Genomic DNA, 18901 nt, shown 5'->3' with positions numbered 1-18901 from the left:
TGGTCACACAGTAGTGCACTACACAGGGCCCTGGTCAACAGTAGACACTATACAGGGCCCTGGTCAACAGTAGCACACAGGGCCCTGGTCACAAACACCAAATAGGGCCCTGGTCAAAAGTAAACACTAAACACCACAGACAGACAGATGGACACATGTAAGGGTCTGTGAAAGTGCACTATATGGATTCTGGTCAACACAGTAAATAATGAAGGGTAATGAAGTAGTACACTAGTCATAGGGCCCTGAGTTAAACAGTAGGAAGCACTATATAGGGCCCTGGTCAACAGTAGTGCACATTCCAGTTGGCCCTGGGCATGTAGTTCACTATATAGGGCCCTCCGACAGTAGTGCACTATAAGGGAAATGTCAACAGTAGTCACTTTAGGGCCCTGGTTGACAGTAGTACACTATGTAGGGTCTGCTTCCCAAAGTAGTACCACTATAGGGGTCCTGGTCAAAAGTAGTGCACTATATGGGGCCCTGGTTAACAGTAGTGCACTATATAGGGCCCTGGTCGACAGTAGTGCACTATATAGGGCCCTGGTCAACAGTAGTGCACTATATAGGGCCCTGGTCAACAGTGGTGCACTATATAGGGCCCTGGTCGACAGTAGTGCACTATATAGGGCCCTGGTCAACAGTAGTGCACTATATAGGGCCCTGGTCAACAGTGGTGCACTATATAGGGCCCTGGTCGACAGTAGTGCACTATATAGGGCCCTGGTCAACAGTAGTACACTATATAGGGCCCTGGTCGACAGTAGTGCACTATATAGGGCCCTAGTCGACAGTAGTGCACTATATAGGGCCCTGGTCAACAGTAGTGCACTATATAGGGCCCTGGTCGACAGTAGTGCACTATATAGGCCATGCGGTGCTGTTTGAGATGTGAAGGAGTGGGCTGTGGCAGCCATGTTACGTAAAATCCTTGGTAGGGTCATGAGAGGCTGCTGGCTTTCTGGCTCAAGAGGCTTTTCCTTGCTTTCCTTTGAATGTGGCTTTGAAAAAGCATCTGTGATCCAACAGGATGAATGGGGAGGGGTGGGGGGGGGGGGGGGGGGGGATAGTTGGCTTTGAGGAGCTCTGACTGCAGACTCTGAGGCTATTGGCTTTAGAGAAGGAACACTAGCTTCAACCGTTGGCAGTGTTAGTGAGCTAGCGCTTGTTATAAACTCATTGACATGGCCACCTCAAGCAGTGAGACCCACGTTACATTAGCAACAAAGCATTTTGGGAATCTGGCCACTGTCCAGTCAGTGAATTTGCGAGCTCTCCAGACGGGAAAGAATACACTCATCCTGTCACTTAAGAGTTGAACGTGAACAGCAGGTCCCTCGAAGAAAGGCAGTCCGTTTGAATAGATGTGCCTGAATTCTACAAGGTGAATCGTACGCAGTGAACTCAAACACACAGCAAACTTTGAAGAGCAGCGGCTCCTCTCGTCACATGACATCTCAGACAGACTGTAGTTTGGACTGTGGTTGTAGAACAGTCTACACGTGATCTACAAACGTATCAATACTGTTGAAAGACTTACACTGTGAAGAACATCCAATGTATTTAACAAAGTACAAACAAGGTTGCCCTACATAACCAGATACAATACACAATAAAATATGGGTGGCAATTAGCCTAGCCGTATGGGTGGCAGTTAAACCTAGCAGTATGGGTGGCAGTTAGCCTAGCAGTATGGGTGGCAGTTAGCCTAGCCGTATGGGTGGCAGTTAGCCTAGCAGTATGGGTGGCAGTTAGCCTAGCAGTATGGGTGGCAGTATAGGTGGCAGTTAGCCTAGCCATATGGGTGGCCGTTAGCCTAGCAGTATGGGTGGCAGTTAGCCTAGCAGTATGGGTGTCAGTTAGCCTAGCAGTATGGGTGGCAGTTAGCCTAGCCGTATGGGTGGCAGTTAGCCTAGCAGTATGTGTGGCAGTTAGCCTAGCCATATGGGTGGCAGTTAGCCTAGCCGTATGGGTGGCAGTTAGCCTAGCAGTATGGGTGGCAGTTAGCCTAGCCGTATGGGTGGCAGTTAGCCTAGCAGTATGGGTGGCAGTTAGCCTAGCAGTATGGGTGGGTAGGTGGCAGTTAGCCTAGCCATATGGGTGGCCGTTAGCCTAGCAGTATGGGTGGCAGTTAGGCAGTATGGGTGTCAGTTAGCCTAGCAGTATGGGTATCAGTTAGCCTAGCTGTGAGTGGCAGTTAGCCTAGCAGTATGTGTGGCAGTTAGCCTAGCCATATGGGTGGCAGTTAGCCTAGCCGTATGGGTGGCAGTTAGCCTAGCAGTATGGGTGGCAGTTAGCCTAGCCGTATGGGTGGCAGTTAGCCTAGCAGTATGGGTGGCAGTTAGCCTAACAGTTAAGAGTGTTGGGTCAATAACCTAAAGGTTGCTGGTTCAGATTACTCGGCTGACTAGGTGGGAACAAAATCTGTTGTTGTGCCCTTGAGCAAGGTACTTAACCCTCTGGCTAAATTAATGTACAAACCAGGGGCGTCAATTGGGTATGGCTAGCTCAACACCAACAATTTAAAACAGGCTACAAAAAAATATATATATATGTGTTGGAAGAAACAACGTACACCTGGCGACCTGGTCAGTGTGCACTGCACCTGGCCCGCCACAGGAGTTGCTAGTGTGCAATGAGACAAGGATGTCCCTGCCGGCGAAACCCTCCCTAACCCAGACGATGCTGGGCCAATTGTACGCCCACCCCATGGGCCTCCCGGTTGCGGCTGGCTGCAACAGAGCTTGGGCTCAAACCCAGAATCTCTGGTGGCACAGTTAGCACTGCGGTGCATTGCCTTAGACCAATGCGCCACCCGGGAGGCCTTACAAAAATAATTTTCCAATACAGATTTGACTTTAGGACCATGCGGACGCCTCAACCTTTTGTCAAAACAGTGCAGTGGTGAAGATGGAAGTAGTAGAAGGCATCAAATCAAATGTTATTTGTCACATACACATGGTTAGCAGATGTTAATGCGAGTGTAGCGAAATGCTTGGCTCGGTGACTGCTGTTTGACTTGACATTAGACTAGAGGTGGCTAGGTGACTGCTGTTTGACTTGACATTAGACTAGAGGTGGCTAGGTGACTGCTGTTTGACTTGACATTAGACTAGAGGTGGCTAGGTGACTCCCTGTTGGAACTTGACGTTTTTATTTTACCAGGCAAGTCAGTTGAACAAATTCTTATTTTTGACTTGACACGGTGGGTTAGCCTTGTTCAGGGGCTAGTGACTGTTGTTTGACCTTGACATCAGACTAGAGGATTGATCTAGGTGACGCTCTAACCACTAGGCTACCCTGCCACTAGGTGACTGCTGTTTCTACTCTAACCACTAGGCTACCCTGACTGCTGTTTGACTTAACCATTAGGCCACCCTGGCCACCTCTGACTGCTGTTTGACTTGCCACATCTAGACTAACCACTAGGTGACCCTGCCACCTCTGACATTAGACCAGGTGGCTAGGTGACTGCTGTTTGACCCTGACATTAGACTAACCACTAGGCCACCCTGCCACCTTGACATTACCACTAGCCACCCTGCCACCGGTGACTCTAACCACTGGAACTACCCTGTGTTTTTTATTTAACCCAGGCAAGTCAGTTAAGAACCACTTATTTTCCACCCTGCCACCCTAGCACGGTGGGTTAACCACTGGCCACCTTGTTCAGGGGCTAACCACAGGCTTTTGCCACCTTGTCACCACTAGGCCACCCTGCCACCTCTACACTCTAACCACTAGGCCACCCTGCCACCTCTACACTCTAACCACTAGGCCACCCTGCCACCTCTACACTCTAACCACTTGGCTACCCTGCCACCTCTACACTCTAACCACTAGGCCACCCTGCCACCTCTACACTCTAACCACTAGGCCACCCTGCCACCTCTACACTCTAACCACTAGGCCAAGATTTAGATGCAAGTGGCTGTTACACTCTAACCACTAGTGCCACCAATTTGCCACCTCTACACTCCTAAAACTTAAATGTAAACTAGGCTACCCTGCCACCTCTACGCTCTAACCACTAGGCCACCCTGCCACCTCTACACTCTAACCACTAGGCCACCCTGCCACCTCTACACTCTAACCACTAGGCCACCCTGCCACCTCTACACTCTAACCACTTGGCTACCCTGCCACCTCTACACTCTAACCACTAGGCCACCCTGCCACCTCTACACTCTAACCACTAGGCTACCCTGCCACCTCTACGCTCTAACCACTAGGCCACCCTGCCACCCACCCCATTTGTAGACTGTTCAGTAACCTATCGACTGGGGGTGGGAGGGTCCCTCCCTATCACTTTGCCATAGCCTATAGGCTTATCTGAAATGACAACCTGGTACAAAAACAAAACTGCTTCCAAGCTTCCTGACATCCAGGACCTAAATACCAGGCGGTGTCAGACGAAGGCCCAAAAATTTGTCAAAGACTCCAGTCATCCAAATCATAGCCTGTTCTCTCCTGCCTCCGCACAGCAAGCGGTACTGGAACACCAAGTCTAGGACCAAAAATCTCCTTAACAGCTTCTACCCCCAAGCCATAAGACTGCTGAATGACTAAACTAATCAAATGGCCACCCAGACTATTTATTTTTAATTCACTCCCCCCTCTTTGTTTTTACACTGCAGCTTCTCACTGTTTATTATCTGCTCGTAGTCACTTCACAAATTACCTTGACTAACCTGTACCTCCACACATTGACTCGGTTGACCCTGTACATGGGCCGGTTATTGGGTAAATGCCTGTCCATGGTATAGAGGCGTGGGAAGCTAGAGGCAGATGGGCTCATTGTAATAATGGTTGGAATGGAAAGGAGACAAACACATATGTTGTCATATGTTTGAGGTACAAATCTGTCGTTCTGCCAGTCCATCCATTACAATGAGCCCAGTTGTTCCCACCAGCCTCACATAGTGCCGTCATTGATCCAAACTAAGGGAAGGGGTTTGTTCTTAAGGGAGACTTGCCTGGTTAAATAGGGAAGGTTAAATAAAGGGGGTTAAATAAAGGTAAAATAGAGAAAAAATAGGGAAGCCTCGTAAATGTCTGTCCATGGTAGGGAAATAGAGAAGGGGGTAGGATAAGGGGTAGGGAAGGGGGTAGAGAAGGGGGTATTGGATAGGGGGTGGAATGGGGGAGACAAACACATATGTTGTCATATGTTTGATGTGTTAGAGAACTAAGGATGGGGTTCTACCAGTCCATCCATTAGGGAAATGAGGGAAGGGGGCCCATCCTCCTAGGGGGTAGCTCCTCCCACCAGCCTCACATAGTGTCTCAGGATAGGGGGTAGGGGTAGAGAAGGGGGTAGGATAAGGAGTAGGGAAGGGGGTAGAGAAGGGGGTAGGATAGGGGGTAGAGAAGGTAGAGAAGGGGAGAATACAGGGAGGATAAGACAAGAGAGAACAGAGTCATAAGCAGTCGGGACCACACACACACACACGCATACACACACACACACACGCATACACACACACACACACACACACACACACACACACACACACACACACACACACACACACACACACACACACACCCACGCATACACACACACACACACACACACACACACACACACACACACACACACACACACACACACACACACACACACACACACACACACACACACACACACGCATACACACACACACACCCACACACACATACACACACACACACACACACACACACACACACACACACACACACACACACACACACACGCATACACACACACACACCCACATACACACACACACGCATACACACACACACACACACACACACACACACACACACACACACACACACACACACACACACACACACACACACACACACACACACACGCATACACACACACGCACACACACGCACACACACATACACACACACGCATACACACACACACACACACACACACACACACACAACACGTACACACACACACACACACATACTACACACACACATATAAACACAGGGAAAGCATATCAATTGTTAGACTTGTTTAGCGAACAATCAAAGACAAAATAGAAGATAGATATAAACACCTTATTCCCTATACTGTATAGTACACTGCTGTTGGAGTCCCATTATAGAGATCTACTCAAGGTGAAGTCTTCAGGAAGTCAATTATGAGTCAAGGAGTTGTTCATTTGTCTTGAGAGGTAGAGATAGTGAGGGGCTTGGTGAGTTCGGTACAGAGAGATACTGTAATATTGTTTAATGGACTTGTTGAGTTATAGCATTGCTGTGACTGTGTGAATGGGTTTTGGTGCTGTGCCAGGAGATGTCTGACAACAATGTGGTGTCCTTGTATTATGGTGGTGTGTGTGTGTGTGTGTGTGTGTGTGTTCCCTTGTTCTCTATGTCTGGTTCAGGGTACCATCAGGAGTCATCTACGTGGTCTCTTTCCGACCCAAATGGAGTCACTCTCAGTGGGGGACAGCAGTCGCCGTGGGCCTCCTTCACCATCACCAGACAGGCCCTGTCAGTGGGTAAGGGGCCCTGTCAGTTAGCCAGGCCCTGTCAGTGGGTAAGGGGCCCTGTCAGTGGGTAAGTGGCCCTGTCAGTGGGTAAGGGGCATTGTCAGTGGGTAAGGGGCCCTGTCAGTTAGCCAGGCCCTGTCAGTGTGGAAGGGGCCCTGTCAGTGGGGCCAGGGACTGTCAGTTAGCCAGGCCCTGTCAGTGTGGAAGGGGCCCTGTCAGTTAGCCAGGCCCTGTCAGTGTGGAAGGGGCCCTGTCAGTGTGGAAGGGGCCCTGTCAGTGGGGCCAGGGGCTGTCAGTGTGGAAGGGGCCCTGTCAGTTAGCCAGGCCCTGTCAGTGTGGAAGGGGCCCTGTCAGTGTGGAAGGGGCCCTGTCAGTTAGCCAGGCCCTGTCAGTGTGGAAGGGGCCCTGTCAGTGTGGAAGGGGCCCTGTCAGTGGGGCCAGGGGCTGTCAGTTAGCCAGGCCCTGTCAGTGTGGAAGGGGCCCTGTCAGTGGGTAAGGGGCCCTGTCAGTGGGTTAGGGGCCCTGTCAGTTAGCCAGGCCCTGTCAGTGTGGAAGGGGCCCTGTCAGTTAGCCAGGCCCTGTAAGTGTGGAAGGGGCCCTGTCAGTTAGCCAGGCCCTGTCAGTGTGGAAGGGGCCCTGTCAGTGTGGAAGGGGCCCTGTAAGTGTGGAAGGGGCCCTGTCAGTTAGCCAGGCCCTGTCAGTGTGGAAGGGGCCCTGTCAGTGGGTAAGGGGCCCTGTCAGTTAGCCAGGCCCTGTCAGTGTGGAAGGGGCCCTGTCAGTTAGCCAGGCCCTGTCAGTGTGGAAGGGGCCCTGTCAGTTAGCCAGGCCCTGTCAGTGTGGAAGGGGCCCTGTCAGTTAGCCAGGCCCTGTCAGTGTGGAAGGGGCTCTGTCAGTTAGCCAGGCCCTGTCAGTGTGGAAGGGGCTCTGTCAGTTAGCCAGGCCCTGTCAGTGGGGCCAGGGGCTGTCAGTGGGGCCAGGGGCTGTCAGTGGGGCCATCACCACATCAGCAGAGGCGAACAAATAGCGAACAAATACGTTATTTATCTCATATATATATCTCATATATACAGAGATCCACTCATACAGAGACTCACACGACTCACAAGCAGACAGGCAGACAGGGATCCACTCATAGATACTGTCAATAGTAGTAGAGTAGTACTGAATAGATACTGTCAATAGTAGTAGAGTAGTACTGAATAGATACTGTCAATAGTAGTAGAGTAGTACTGAATAGATACTGTCAATAGTAGTAGAGTAGTACTGAATAGATACTGTCAATAGTAGTAGAGTAGTAGTGAATAGATACTGTCAATAGTAGTAGAGTAGTACTGAATAGATACTGTCAATGGTAGAGTAGTACTGAATAGATACTGTCAATAGTAGTAGAGTAGTACTGAATAGATACTGTCAATAGTAGTAGAGTAGTACTGAATAGATACTGTCAATAGTAGAGTAGTACTGAATAGATACTGTCAATAGTAGTAGAGTAGTACTGAATAGATACTGTCAATAGTAGTAGAGTAGTACTGAATAGATACTGTCAATAGTAGTAGAGTAGTACTGAATAGATACTGTCAATAGTAGTAGAGTAGTACTGAATAGATACTGTCAATGGTACAGTAGTACTGAATAGATACAGTCAATAGTAGTAGAGTAGTACTGAATAGATACTGTCAATAGTAGTAGAGTAATACTGAATAGATACTGTCAATAGTAGTAGAGTAGTACTGAATAGATACTGTCAATGGTACAGTAGTACTGAATAGATACAGTCAATAGTAGCAGAGTAGTACTGAATAGATACGGTCAATAGTAGTAGAGTAATACTGAATAGATACTGTCAATAGTAGTAGAGTAGTACTGAATAGATACTGCCAATAGTAGTAGAGTAGTACTGAATAGATACTGTCAATAGTAGTAGAGTAGTACTGAATAGATACTGTCAATAGTAGTAGAGTAGTACTGAATAGATACTGTCAATGGTACAGTAGTACTGAATAGATACAGTCAATAGTAGTAGAGTAGTACTGAATAGATACTGTCAATAGTAGTAGAGTAGTACTGAATAGATACTGTCAATAGTAGTAGAGTAGTACTGAATAGATACTGTCAATAGTAGTAGAGTAGTACTGAATAGATACTGTCAATAGTAGTAGAGTTGTACTGAATAGATACTGTCAATAGTAGTAGAGTAGTACTGAATAGATACTGTCAATAGTAGTAGAGTAGTACTGAATAGATACTGTCAATAGTAGTAGAGTAGTACTGAATAGATACTGTCAATAGTAGTAGAGTAGTACTGAATAGATACTGTCAATAGTAGTAGAGTAGTACTGAATAGATACTGTCAATAGTAGTAGAGTAGTACTGAATAGATACTGTCAATAGTAGTAGAGTAGTACTGAATAGCTACTGCCAATAGTAGTAGAGTAGTACTGAATAGATACTGTCAATAGTAGTAGAGTAGTACTGAATAGATACTGTCAATAGTAGTAGAGTAGTACTGAATAGATACTGTCAATATAATAAAGATACTACTGATATCCTGACCTCACCCTTCGTTTGTCCTTGAAGAGATAATCCTAGTGATCATAATAAGACAGTTTAAGCTCCGAGGGTCGTTGTATGAATCAGCTGCTGTTCCTTCTGTTCACTGTAATTCACTGCCTTGTGACCCAGTCTACGGGTCTCAGCTCTGTGTTGATATCTCACCATGCCTCGCTTGATGAATAAGCTTCTGTTTACATCTAATAATGACAAACTTGCCACTTCTTGCTCTGTTGGTGTACAACAGTGGCTTACAAATAAGATTGATTGATACTTAGAAAAGATTTGGTAGAGCAGGGGGGAAGTGATAATGAGTTATTCTGTGAATAACATTATCTCTGTGAATAATTCATTATCTTTGTGAAGAACTCCCTATCTCCGTGAAGTACTCGTTATCACTGTGAAGAACTCGTTATCTCCGTGAAGAACTCATTGTCTCCGTGAAGAGCTAGCCTTTATTTTGACGACACAGATAACTTTTTTTTTCCAGTTGGACTATCGTGCAAACTTTTCCTTGAAAACAAAATCTTGAATGGCTCAACCCTGCCACACTATCATGACTTCAGTCTTGGGCAAAATTCCACAAAAACAAAAAACAGTCCCACCCATTGGTACACTACACAACAAAGTACAAAGCCAACACCCCCATATGTAATAGTAATCAGTATTCCAACACCCCCATATGTAATAGTAATCAGTATTCTACACCCCCATATGTAATAGTAATCAGTATTCTACACCCCCATATGTAATAGTAATCAGTATTCTACACCCCCATATGTAATAGTAATCAATATTCTACACCCCCATATGTAATAGTAATCAGTATTCCAACACCCCATATGTAATAGTAATCAGTATTCTACACCCCCATATGTAATAGTAATCAGTATTCTACACCCCCATATGTAATAGTAATCAATATTCTACACCCCCATATGTAATAGTAATCAGTATTCTACACCCCCATATGTAATAGTAATCAGTATGCAACACCCCCATATGTAATAGTAATCAGTATTCCAACACCCCCATATGTAATAGTAATCAGTATTCTACACCCCCATATGTAATAGTACTCAGTATTCTACACCCCCATATGTAATAGTATTCAGTATTCTACACCCCCATATGTAATAGTAATCAGTATTCTACACCCCCATATGTAATAGTAATCAGTATTCTACACCCCCATATGTAATAGTACTCAGTATTCCAAGTCATATCAAGAGGTTGTAAAACATATGTAATAGTAATCAGTTTTTTGTAATAGTAATCAGGGGTATTCTACACCCCCATATGTAATAGTAATCAGTATTTCATATGTAAAGTAACAGCATAGGAGTGCTGCCACCCCCTCCCATCCATAATAGTAATCTATGTCTCATTGTGATTGGTCTGCCTGTGATTGGTCCGCCTGTGATTGGTCCGCCTGTTGTTGCAACACATTCAGCTACGACATTCTAGTTGGAATGGTATTCTACAGTGTGTTACTTAAATTCAGTGGCAGAGGTTGAGTGGAGACCACTGTCTAATAGTAATCAGTATTCTACACCCCCATATGTGTGTGTGTGTGTGTGTGTATTCTACCCCATATGTAATAGTGTCAGTGGTAGTAATCAATATTCTACACCCCCATATGTAATAGTAATCAGTATTCTGGCTGCAACACCCCCATATGTAATAGTAGTGCTGGGCGACACACAAGTCTTATCTGCTTGGACTCAGGCTCAGTCTGGCACGCATTAAAGATAATGAAACAGGCTGTAAAGTAACAATATTCACACCCCCTGTAATAGTAACAGTATTCTACACCCCATATGTCAACAGTAATCAGTATGCAACACCCCCATATGTAATAGTAATCACCATTCAACACACAGAACACCCCATACTGTCAATACAACACCCCCATATGTAATAGTAACAGTATTCCACCCCCATATGTAATAGTACTCAGTCAATTCTACACCCCTGTCAATGTAACAGTAATCACACCACCCCCATATGTAATAGTAACAGTATTCTACACCACATATGTAATAGTACTCAACAAGTCATATCAAGAGGTTGTAAAAACACACCACTTCAAACAGAACACCAGCCATCCCATCCATTACAATCTACTATTGGTCTCACACAGTCCGCCACCCGCCTGTTGTTGCAACACAACACACCACTTATTCAGTGGCAGAAGTGGAGACCACTGTCAGTAATAGCTGGCTGTAGTGCTGGACTGACACACAACACCAGGCCATGGCACCATTAAAGATAATGAAACAGGCTGTAAACACAACACGCCCCTGTCAACACACAGAACACCAGCCACCCTGACTGTCAACACAACACACCACTATCAACACACAGAACACCAGCCATCCGGACTGTCAACACAACACACCACTGTCAACACACAGAACACCAGCCATCCTGACTGTCAACACAACACACCACTATCAACACACAGAACACCAGCCATCCGGACTGTCAACACAACACACCACTGTCAACACACAGAACACCAGCCATCCGGACTGTCAACACAACACACCACTATCAACACACAGAACACCAGCCATCCGGACTGTCAACATAACACACCACTATCAACACACAGAACACCAGCCATCCTGACTGTCAACACAACACACCACTATCAACACACAGAACACCAGCCATCCGGACTGTCAACACAACACACCACTATCAACACACAGAACACCAGCCATCCTGACTGTCAACACAACACACCACTATCAACACACAGAACACCAGCCATCCGGACTGTCAACACAACACACCACTATCAACACACAGAACACCAGCCATCCTGACTGTCAACACAACACACCACTATCAACACACAGAACACCAGCCATCCTACAGTATTTAGGGACAATATAATGATGATATAAGAGTCTTGAAACGGTTTTCCCTTTTTTAGTTAGCCAATCAGGAGATATTACACAACCAGAACCATGAGAAAGTTACACTTCACAGAACCAGTGTGCTCTCTATCCCTCAGGCTGTCACGTAGACGACTCAAACAGAGTACTGTGTATGGAATGCAATGCACATTTTGGAAGCATTCAGTACACGCAGATTATCCCTGTCCTGTTGGGGGAGAGGGGGGGGTCTGTTCTTGGTCTGGTCCTAGATAAGTACTGAAGCTCTTCGTTCTGCTAGGCGTGTTGCCCTGGCGACACCCCAGTGATGTCACAGTCCATCGCTTGGAAAAAATGCTGTAACGAGAAGAAAAATATCTGACATCTGTATTCAGTTCTACATGTTTATGAAGTAATACTTTTCCCGAACAGGAAATATTCATATTTCCTGTTTCCTGTTTCCTGCCATATTCATATTTCCTGTTTCCTGTTTCCTGCCATATTCATATTTCCTGTTTCCTGTTTCCTGCCATATTCATTTGCAGTAGCGTGTTGTTAAGTTGTTAACATGCATGTCACTATAAAACTTAGTTATTTGAGGGTCATTGTATTTTTTATATATAATTGTTTTTGTTGTAAACAACTTTCCAACTCAGTTGTTTTCCTGAACATGGACATATAATGATTGTAACGAAGTCCCCAAAACACAAGTCTCTTGTCACAGCATGAGACAGATTAAATGAAATGACAAAGATAACAGAATGTCTCTCCTGCTGTGGCTCATAAAACAAATGAAACGACAGGCCTCCTCATTAGACTCTGTCTCAGGCCTCCTCATTAGACTCTGTCTCAGGTCTCCTCATTAGACTCTGTCTCAGGCCTCCTCATTTGGCTCTGTCTCAGGCCTCCTCATTAGACTCTGTCTCAGGCCTCCTCATTAGACTCTGTCTCAGGCCTCCTCATTAGACTCTGTCTCAGGCCTCCTCATTAGACTCTGTCTCAGGCCTCCTCATTAGACTCTGTCTCAGGCCTCCTCATTAGACTCTGTCTCAGGTCTGTCTCAGGCCTCCTCATTAGACTCTGTCTCAGGCCTCCTCATTAGACTCTGTCTCAGGCCTCCTCATTAGACTCTGTCTCAGGCCTCCTCATTAGACTCTGTCTCAGGCCTCCTCATTAGACTCTGTCTCAGGCCTCCTCATTAGACTCTGTCTCAGGCCTCCTCATTAGACTGTCTCAGGCCTCCTCATTGCTCTGTCTCAGGCCTCCTTATTAGACTCTGTCTCAGGCCTCCTCATTAGACTCTGTCTCAGGCCTCCTCATTAGACTCTGTCTCAGGCCTCCTCATTAGACTCTGTCTCAGGCCTCCTCATTAGACTCTGTCTCAGGCCTCCTCATTAGACTCTGTCTCAGGCCTCCTCATTAGACTCTGTCTCAGGCCTCCTCATTAGACTCTGTCTCAGGCCTCCTCATTAGACTCTGTCTCAGGCCTCCTCATTAGACTCTGTCTCAGGCCTCCTCATTAGACTCTGTCTCAGGCCTCCTCATTAGGCTCTGTCTCAGGCCTCCTCATTAGACTCTGTCTCAGGCCTCCTTATTAGACTCTGTCTCAGGCCTCCTCATTAGACTCTGTCTCAGGCCTCCTCATTAGGCTCTGTCTCAGGCCTCCTCATTAGACTCTGTCTCAGGCCTCCTCATTAGACTCTGTCTCAGGCCTCCTCATTAGACTCTGTCTCAGGCCTCCTCATTAGACTCTGTCTCAGGCCTCCTCATTAGACTCTGTCTCAGGCCTCCTCATTAGACTCTGTCTCAGGCCTCCTCATTAGACTCTGTCTCAGGCCTCCTCAGGCTCTGTCTCAGGCCTCCTCATTAGACTCTGTCTCAGGCCTCCTCATTAGACTCTGTCTCAGACCTCCTCATTAGACTCTGTCTCAGCCTCCTCATTAGACTCTGTCTCAGGCCTCCTCATTAGACTCTGTCTCAGACCTCCTTATTAGACTCTGTCTCAGGCCTCCTCATTAGACTCTGTCTCAGGCCTCCTCATTAGACTCTGTCTCAGGCCTCTCATTAGACTCTGTCTCAGACCTCCTCATTAGACTCTGTCTCAGGCCTCCTCATTAGACTCTGTCTCTGTCTCAGGTCTCAGGCCTCCTCATTACTCTGTCTCAGACCTCCAGACTCTCAGGCCTCCTCATTAGACTCTGTCTCAGGCCTCCTTATTAGACTCTGTCTCAGGCCTCCTCATTAGACTCCATCTCAGGTCTCCTCTTTAGGCTCCATCTCAGGTCTCCTCTTTAGGCTCCATCTCAGGCCTCCTCATTAGGCTCCATCTCAGGTCTCCTCTTTAGGCTCCATCTCAGGTCTCCTCTTTAGGCTCCATCTCAGGCCTCCTCTTTAGGCTCCATCTCAGGCCTCCTCTTTAGGCTCCATCTCAGGCCTCCTCTTTAGGCTCCATCTCAGGCCTCCTCTTTAGGCTCCATCTCAGGCCTCCTCTTTAGGCTCCATCTCAGGCCTCCTCTTTAGGCTCCATCTCAGGCCTCCTCTTTAGGCTCCATCTCAGGCCTCCTCTTTAGGCTCCATCTCAGGCCATTTCATTTGAACTTAAGTGATAATTACTCCATGTTGTTTCCCAAAATTAATTGTAGAAACTAAGAGGACACGAGAGAAGACTCTTTCCATTCCTGATGCTGTGTTTTTGGGTGGGAACAGTTTGGCAAGTAGTGTACTTCACAAGAATTCAGCAATCGTTTCGTAAGACTTGTGTGAAATATGTCACTGTACACCCATCGAAGAGAGTTCTCACCCCTCCCAAAGCCACTTTGCATCAGAGGGCAGAGATGTGCTGCTCTGGTAGAAGCTCCAAATATATGTGCATGTGAAAGATTTACAACGAAAAGGTGAACACTTCTAGTCTAGTGCCAGATCTGTTTGTGCTGTCTAGGCACCTTTGGCAAGATGGCACAAACCGATCTGAAGTTTAATTATGAATCGCTACATTCGACTGGTCCAAACCGATCTGATGTTTAATTATGAATCGCTACATTCGACTGTTCCAAACCGATCTGAAGTTTAGTTATGAATCGCTACATTCGACTGGTCCAAACCGATCTGAAGTTTAATTATGAATCGCTACATTCGACTGGTCCAAACCGATCTGAAGTTTAATTATGAATCGCTACATTCGACTGGTCCAAACCGATCTGAAGTTTAGTTATGAATCGCTACATTCGACTGGTCCAAACCGATCTGAAGTTTAGTTATGAATCGTGACATTCGACTGGTCCAAACCAATCTGAAGTTTAGTTATGAATCGCTACATTCGACTGGTCCAAACCGATCTGAAGTTTAGTTATGGATCGCTACATTCGACTGGTCCAAACCGATCTGAAGTTTAGTTATGGATCGCTACATTCGACTGGTCCAAACCGATCTGAAGTTTAATTATGAATCGCTACATTCGACTGGTCCAAACCGATCTGAAGTTTAATTATGAATCGCTACATTCGACTGGTCCAAACCGATCTGAAGTGTAATTATGAATCTCTACATTCGACTGGTCCAAACCGATCTGAAGTTTAATTATGAATCGCTACATTCGACTGGTCCAAACCGATCTGAAGTTTAATTATGAATCGCTACATTCGACTGGTCCAAACCGATCTGAAGTTTAATTATGAATCGCTACATTCGACTGGTCCAAACCGATCTGAAGTTTAATTATAAATCGCTACATTCGACTGGTCCAAACCGATCTGAAGTTTAATTATGAATCGCTACATTCGACTGGTCCAAACCGATCTGATGTTTAATTATGAATCGCTACATTCGACTGGTCCAAAGCGAAGTCTGACAGGTGAAGAATAATCTTCAATGTAATGAATCCACTTTCCTGTTGTCCTTCCACGGTTCCAAAGCTTCCCACTTTCCTGTTGTCCTTCCACGGTTCCGTAGCTTCCCACTTTCCTGTTGTCCTTCCACGGTTCCGTAGCTTCCCACTTTCCTGTTTTCCTTCCACGGTTCTAAAGCTTCCCAATTTCCTGTTGTCCTTCCACGGTTCCGTAGCTTCCCACTTTCCTGTTGTCCTTCCACGGTTCCGTAGCTTCCCACATTCCTGTTTTCCTTCCACGGTTCCAAAGCTTCCCACTTTCCTGTTGTCCTTCCACGGTTCCGTAGCTTCCCACTTTCCTGTTGTCCCTCCACGGTTCCGTAGCTTCCCACGTTCCTGTTTTCCTTCCACGGTTCCAAAGCTTCCCACTTTCCTGTTTTCCTTCCACGGTTCCAAAGCTTCCCAATTTCCTGTTGGACTTCCACAGAGCCCTATGGAACCCTCTTCCCTACATTGTGCACTACTTTAGACCAGAGCCCTATGGGACCCTCTTCCTTACATAGTGGACTACTTTAGACCAGAGCCCTATGGAACCCTCTTCCCTACATAGTGTACTACTTTAGACCAGAGCCCTATGGACCATGGTGAACAGTGGTGCACTATTCAGGAAATAGGGTACTGTTTGAGCCGAGGCCTGTGTGTATTCTCCATGTCTTCATCATAGTGTTTTTGGGGGGGGAGAGGTTGGAACTGTAGGCACTGCCACTGGGGAAGCTGGGAAACTGAGAAGGTTCTGGAAACTCTCCTGGGGTTTTTAGGAAATCTTCTGCCCCTCCTAGACTGCATTAGCCAGCCTCTGTCTATCACTCATCATAGAGAACAGGACACCACCCAACCCATATAACACCCACCAAGTCCAGTCTTGATTTCCGCGGTTACAGTAATGAGGCAGATTAGGCAGGTCCACTTCAGCCATTTGACTCTCTCTGAGAATGAAAGAAGTTATTCATCCAGGCCATTCCGTGCAGACTACAGAAGAGTAGAGAACGGGGAGTAAGTTGTTTGCCAAGCCTACGATTGTATCTGCCAATAAAATACAAACTTTTCAGGGCTAGCTGAGCAAAAATAACAAGATGCATCCTGTCTTCACATCTGTGTATTGTTTACAAGAGCAAGTCGTTATATGGGTACAGGGTGGGTACAGAGTGGGTACAGGGTGGGTACAGGGTGGGTACAGGGTGGGTACAGGGTGGGTACAGAGTGGGTACAGGGTGGGTACAGGGTGGGTACAGAGTGGGTACAGGGTGGGTACAGAGTGGGTACAGAGTGGGTACAGGGTGGGTACAGAGTGGGTACAGGGTGGGTACAGGGTGGGTACAGAGTGGGTACAGGGTGGGTACAGAGTGGGTACAGGGTGGGTACAGGGTGGGTATAGGTACAGAGTGGGTACAGGGTGGGTACAGGGTGGGTACAGAGTGGGTATAGGTACAGAGTGGGTACAGGGTGGGTACAGGTACAGAGTGGGTACAGGGTGGGTACAGCATGGGTACAGGGTGGGTACAGGGTGGGTACAGAGTGGGTACAGGGTGGGTATAGGTACAGAGTGGGTACAGAGTGGGTACAGGTACAGGGTGGGTACAGAGTGGGTACAGGGTGGGTACAGAGTGGGTACAGGGTGGGTACAGGGTGGGTACAGAGTGGGTACAGAGTGGGTACAGGTACAGGGTGGGTACAGAGTGGGTACAGGGTGGGTATAGGTACAGGATGGGTACAGAGTGGGTGCAGGATGGGTACAGGGTGGGTACCGGGAGGGTAGAGGGTAGGTACCGGGTGGGTACAGGTTGGGTACAGAGTGGGTACAGGGTGGGTACAGGGTGGGTACAGGGTGGGTACAGGTACAGGATGGGTACAGAGTGGGTACAGGATGGGTACAGGGTGGGTACCGGGTGGGTACAGGGTAGGTACCGGGTGGGTACAGGTTGGGTACAGAGTGGGTACAGGGTGGGTACAGGGAGGGTACAGGGTGGGTACCGGGTGGGTACAGGGAGGGTACAGGGTGGGTACAGGGAGGGTACAGGGTGGGTACAGTGAGGGTACAGGGTGGGTACAGTGAGGGTACAGAGTGGGTACAGGGAGGGTACAGGGTGGGTACAGGGTGGGTACCGGGAGGGTACAGGGTGGGTACAGAGTGGGTACAGGGTGGGTACAGGGTGGGTACAGGTACAGAGTGGGTACAGGGTGGGTACAGGTACAGGGTGGGTACAGAGTGGGTACAGGGTGGGTACAGGGAGGGTACAGAGTGGGTACAGGGTGGGTACACGGAGTAGAGTTCTGGAAGGAACACAGAGACACAGAGAGTAGAGTTCTGGAAGGAACACAGAGACACAGAGAGTAGAGTTCTGGAAGGAACACAGAGACACAGAGAGCAGAGCTCTGGAAGGAACACAGAGACACAGAGAGTAGAGTTCTGGAAGGAACACAGAGACACAGAGAGTAGAGTTCTGGAAGGAACACAGAGACACAGAGAGTAGAGTTCTGGAAGGAACACAGAGACACAGAGAGTAGAGTTCTGGAAGGAACACAGAGACACAGAGAGTAGAGCTCTGGAAGGAACACAGAGACACAGAGAGTAGAGTTCTGGAAGGAACACAGAGACACAGAGAGTAGAGTTCTGGAAGGAACACAGAGACACAGAGAGCAGAGCTCTGGAAGGAACACAGAGACAGAGAGACACAGAGAGCAGAGCTCTTGGTAGAGAGGCCATCCCATTACAGTTCACATTGACACCTTTCTCTTGGTAGAGGCCATCCCATTACAGTTCACACTGACACCTTTCTCTTGGTAGAGAGGCCATCCCATTACAGTCCCACTACACTGAGACCTTTCTCTTGGTAGAGAGGCCATCCCATTACAGTTCACACTGACACCTTTCTCTTGGCAGAGAGGCCATCCCATTACAGTCCCACTACACTGACACCTTTCTCTTGGTAGAGAGGCCATCCCATTACAGTCCCACTACACTGACACCTTTCTCTTGGTAGAGAGGCCATCCCATTACAGTCCCACTACACTGACACCTTTCTCTTGGTAGAGAGGCCATCCCATTACAGTCCCACTACACTGACACCTTTCTCTTG

The 18901-nt window shown here is 47.3% G+C and overlaps 1 protein-coding gene and 1 long non-coding RNA gene across 2 annotated transcripts in view; one reads left to right on the top strand and one right to left on the bottom strand.

Annotated features, from left to right (window-relative positions):
- The window catches only part of LOC118373194 (TSC22 domain family protein 3-like), a 72627-nt gene that overhangs the window by 12038 nt on the left and 41688 nt on the right, over positions 1-18901 (top strand). The gene's annotated exons all lie outside the window — the stretch shown is intronic.
- The window catches only part of LOC127913862 (uncharacterized), a 2102-nt gene continuing 1323 nt past the window's right edge, over positions 18123-18901 (bottom strand). Inside the window, exon 4 of the long non-coding RNA XR_008087009.1 lies at positions 18123-18595. This is a non-coding gene — a long non-coding RNA (uncharacterized LOC127913862). The remainder of the gene's footprint in view (positions 18596-18901) is intronic.

Source organism: Oncorhynchus keta, chromosome 30, assembly GCF_023373465.1.
Source record: "Oncorhynchus keta strain PuntledgeMale-10-30-2019 chromosome 30, Oket_V2, whole genome shotgun sequence".
NCBI lineage: Eukaryota > Metazoa > Chordata > Actinopteri > Salmoniformes > Salmonidae > Oncorhynchus > Oncorhynchus keta.
This window is presented reverse-complemented; position numbering and strand designations above follow the sequence as displayed.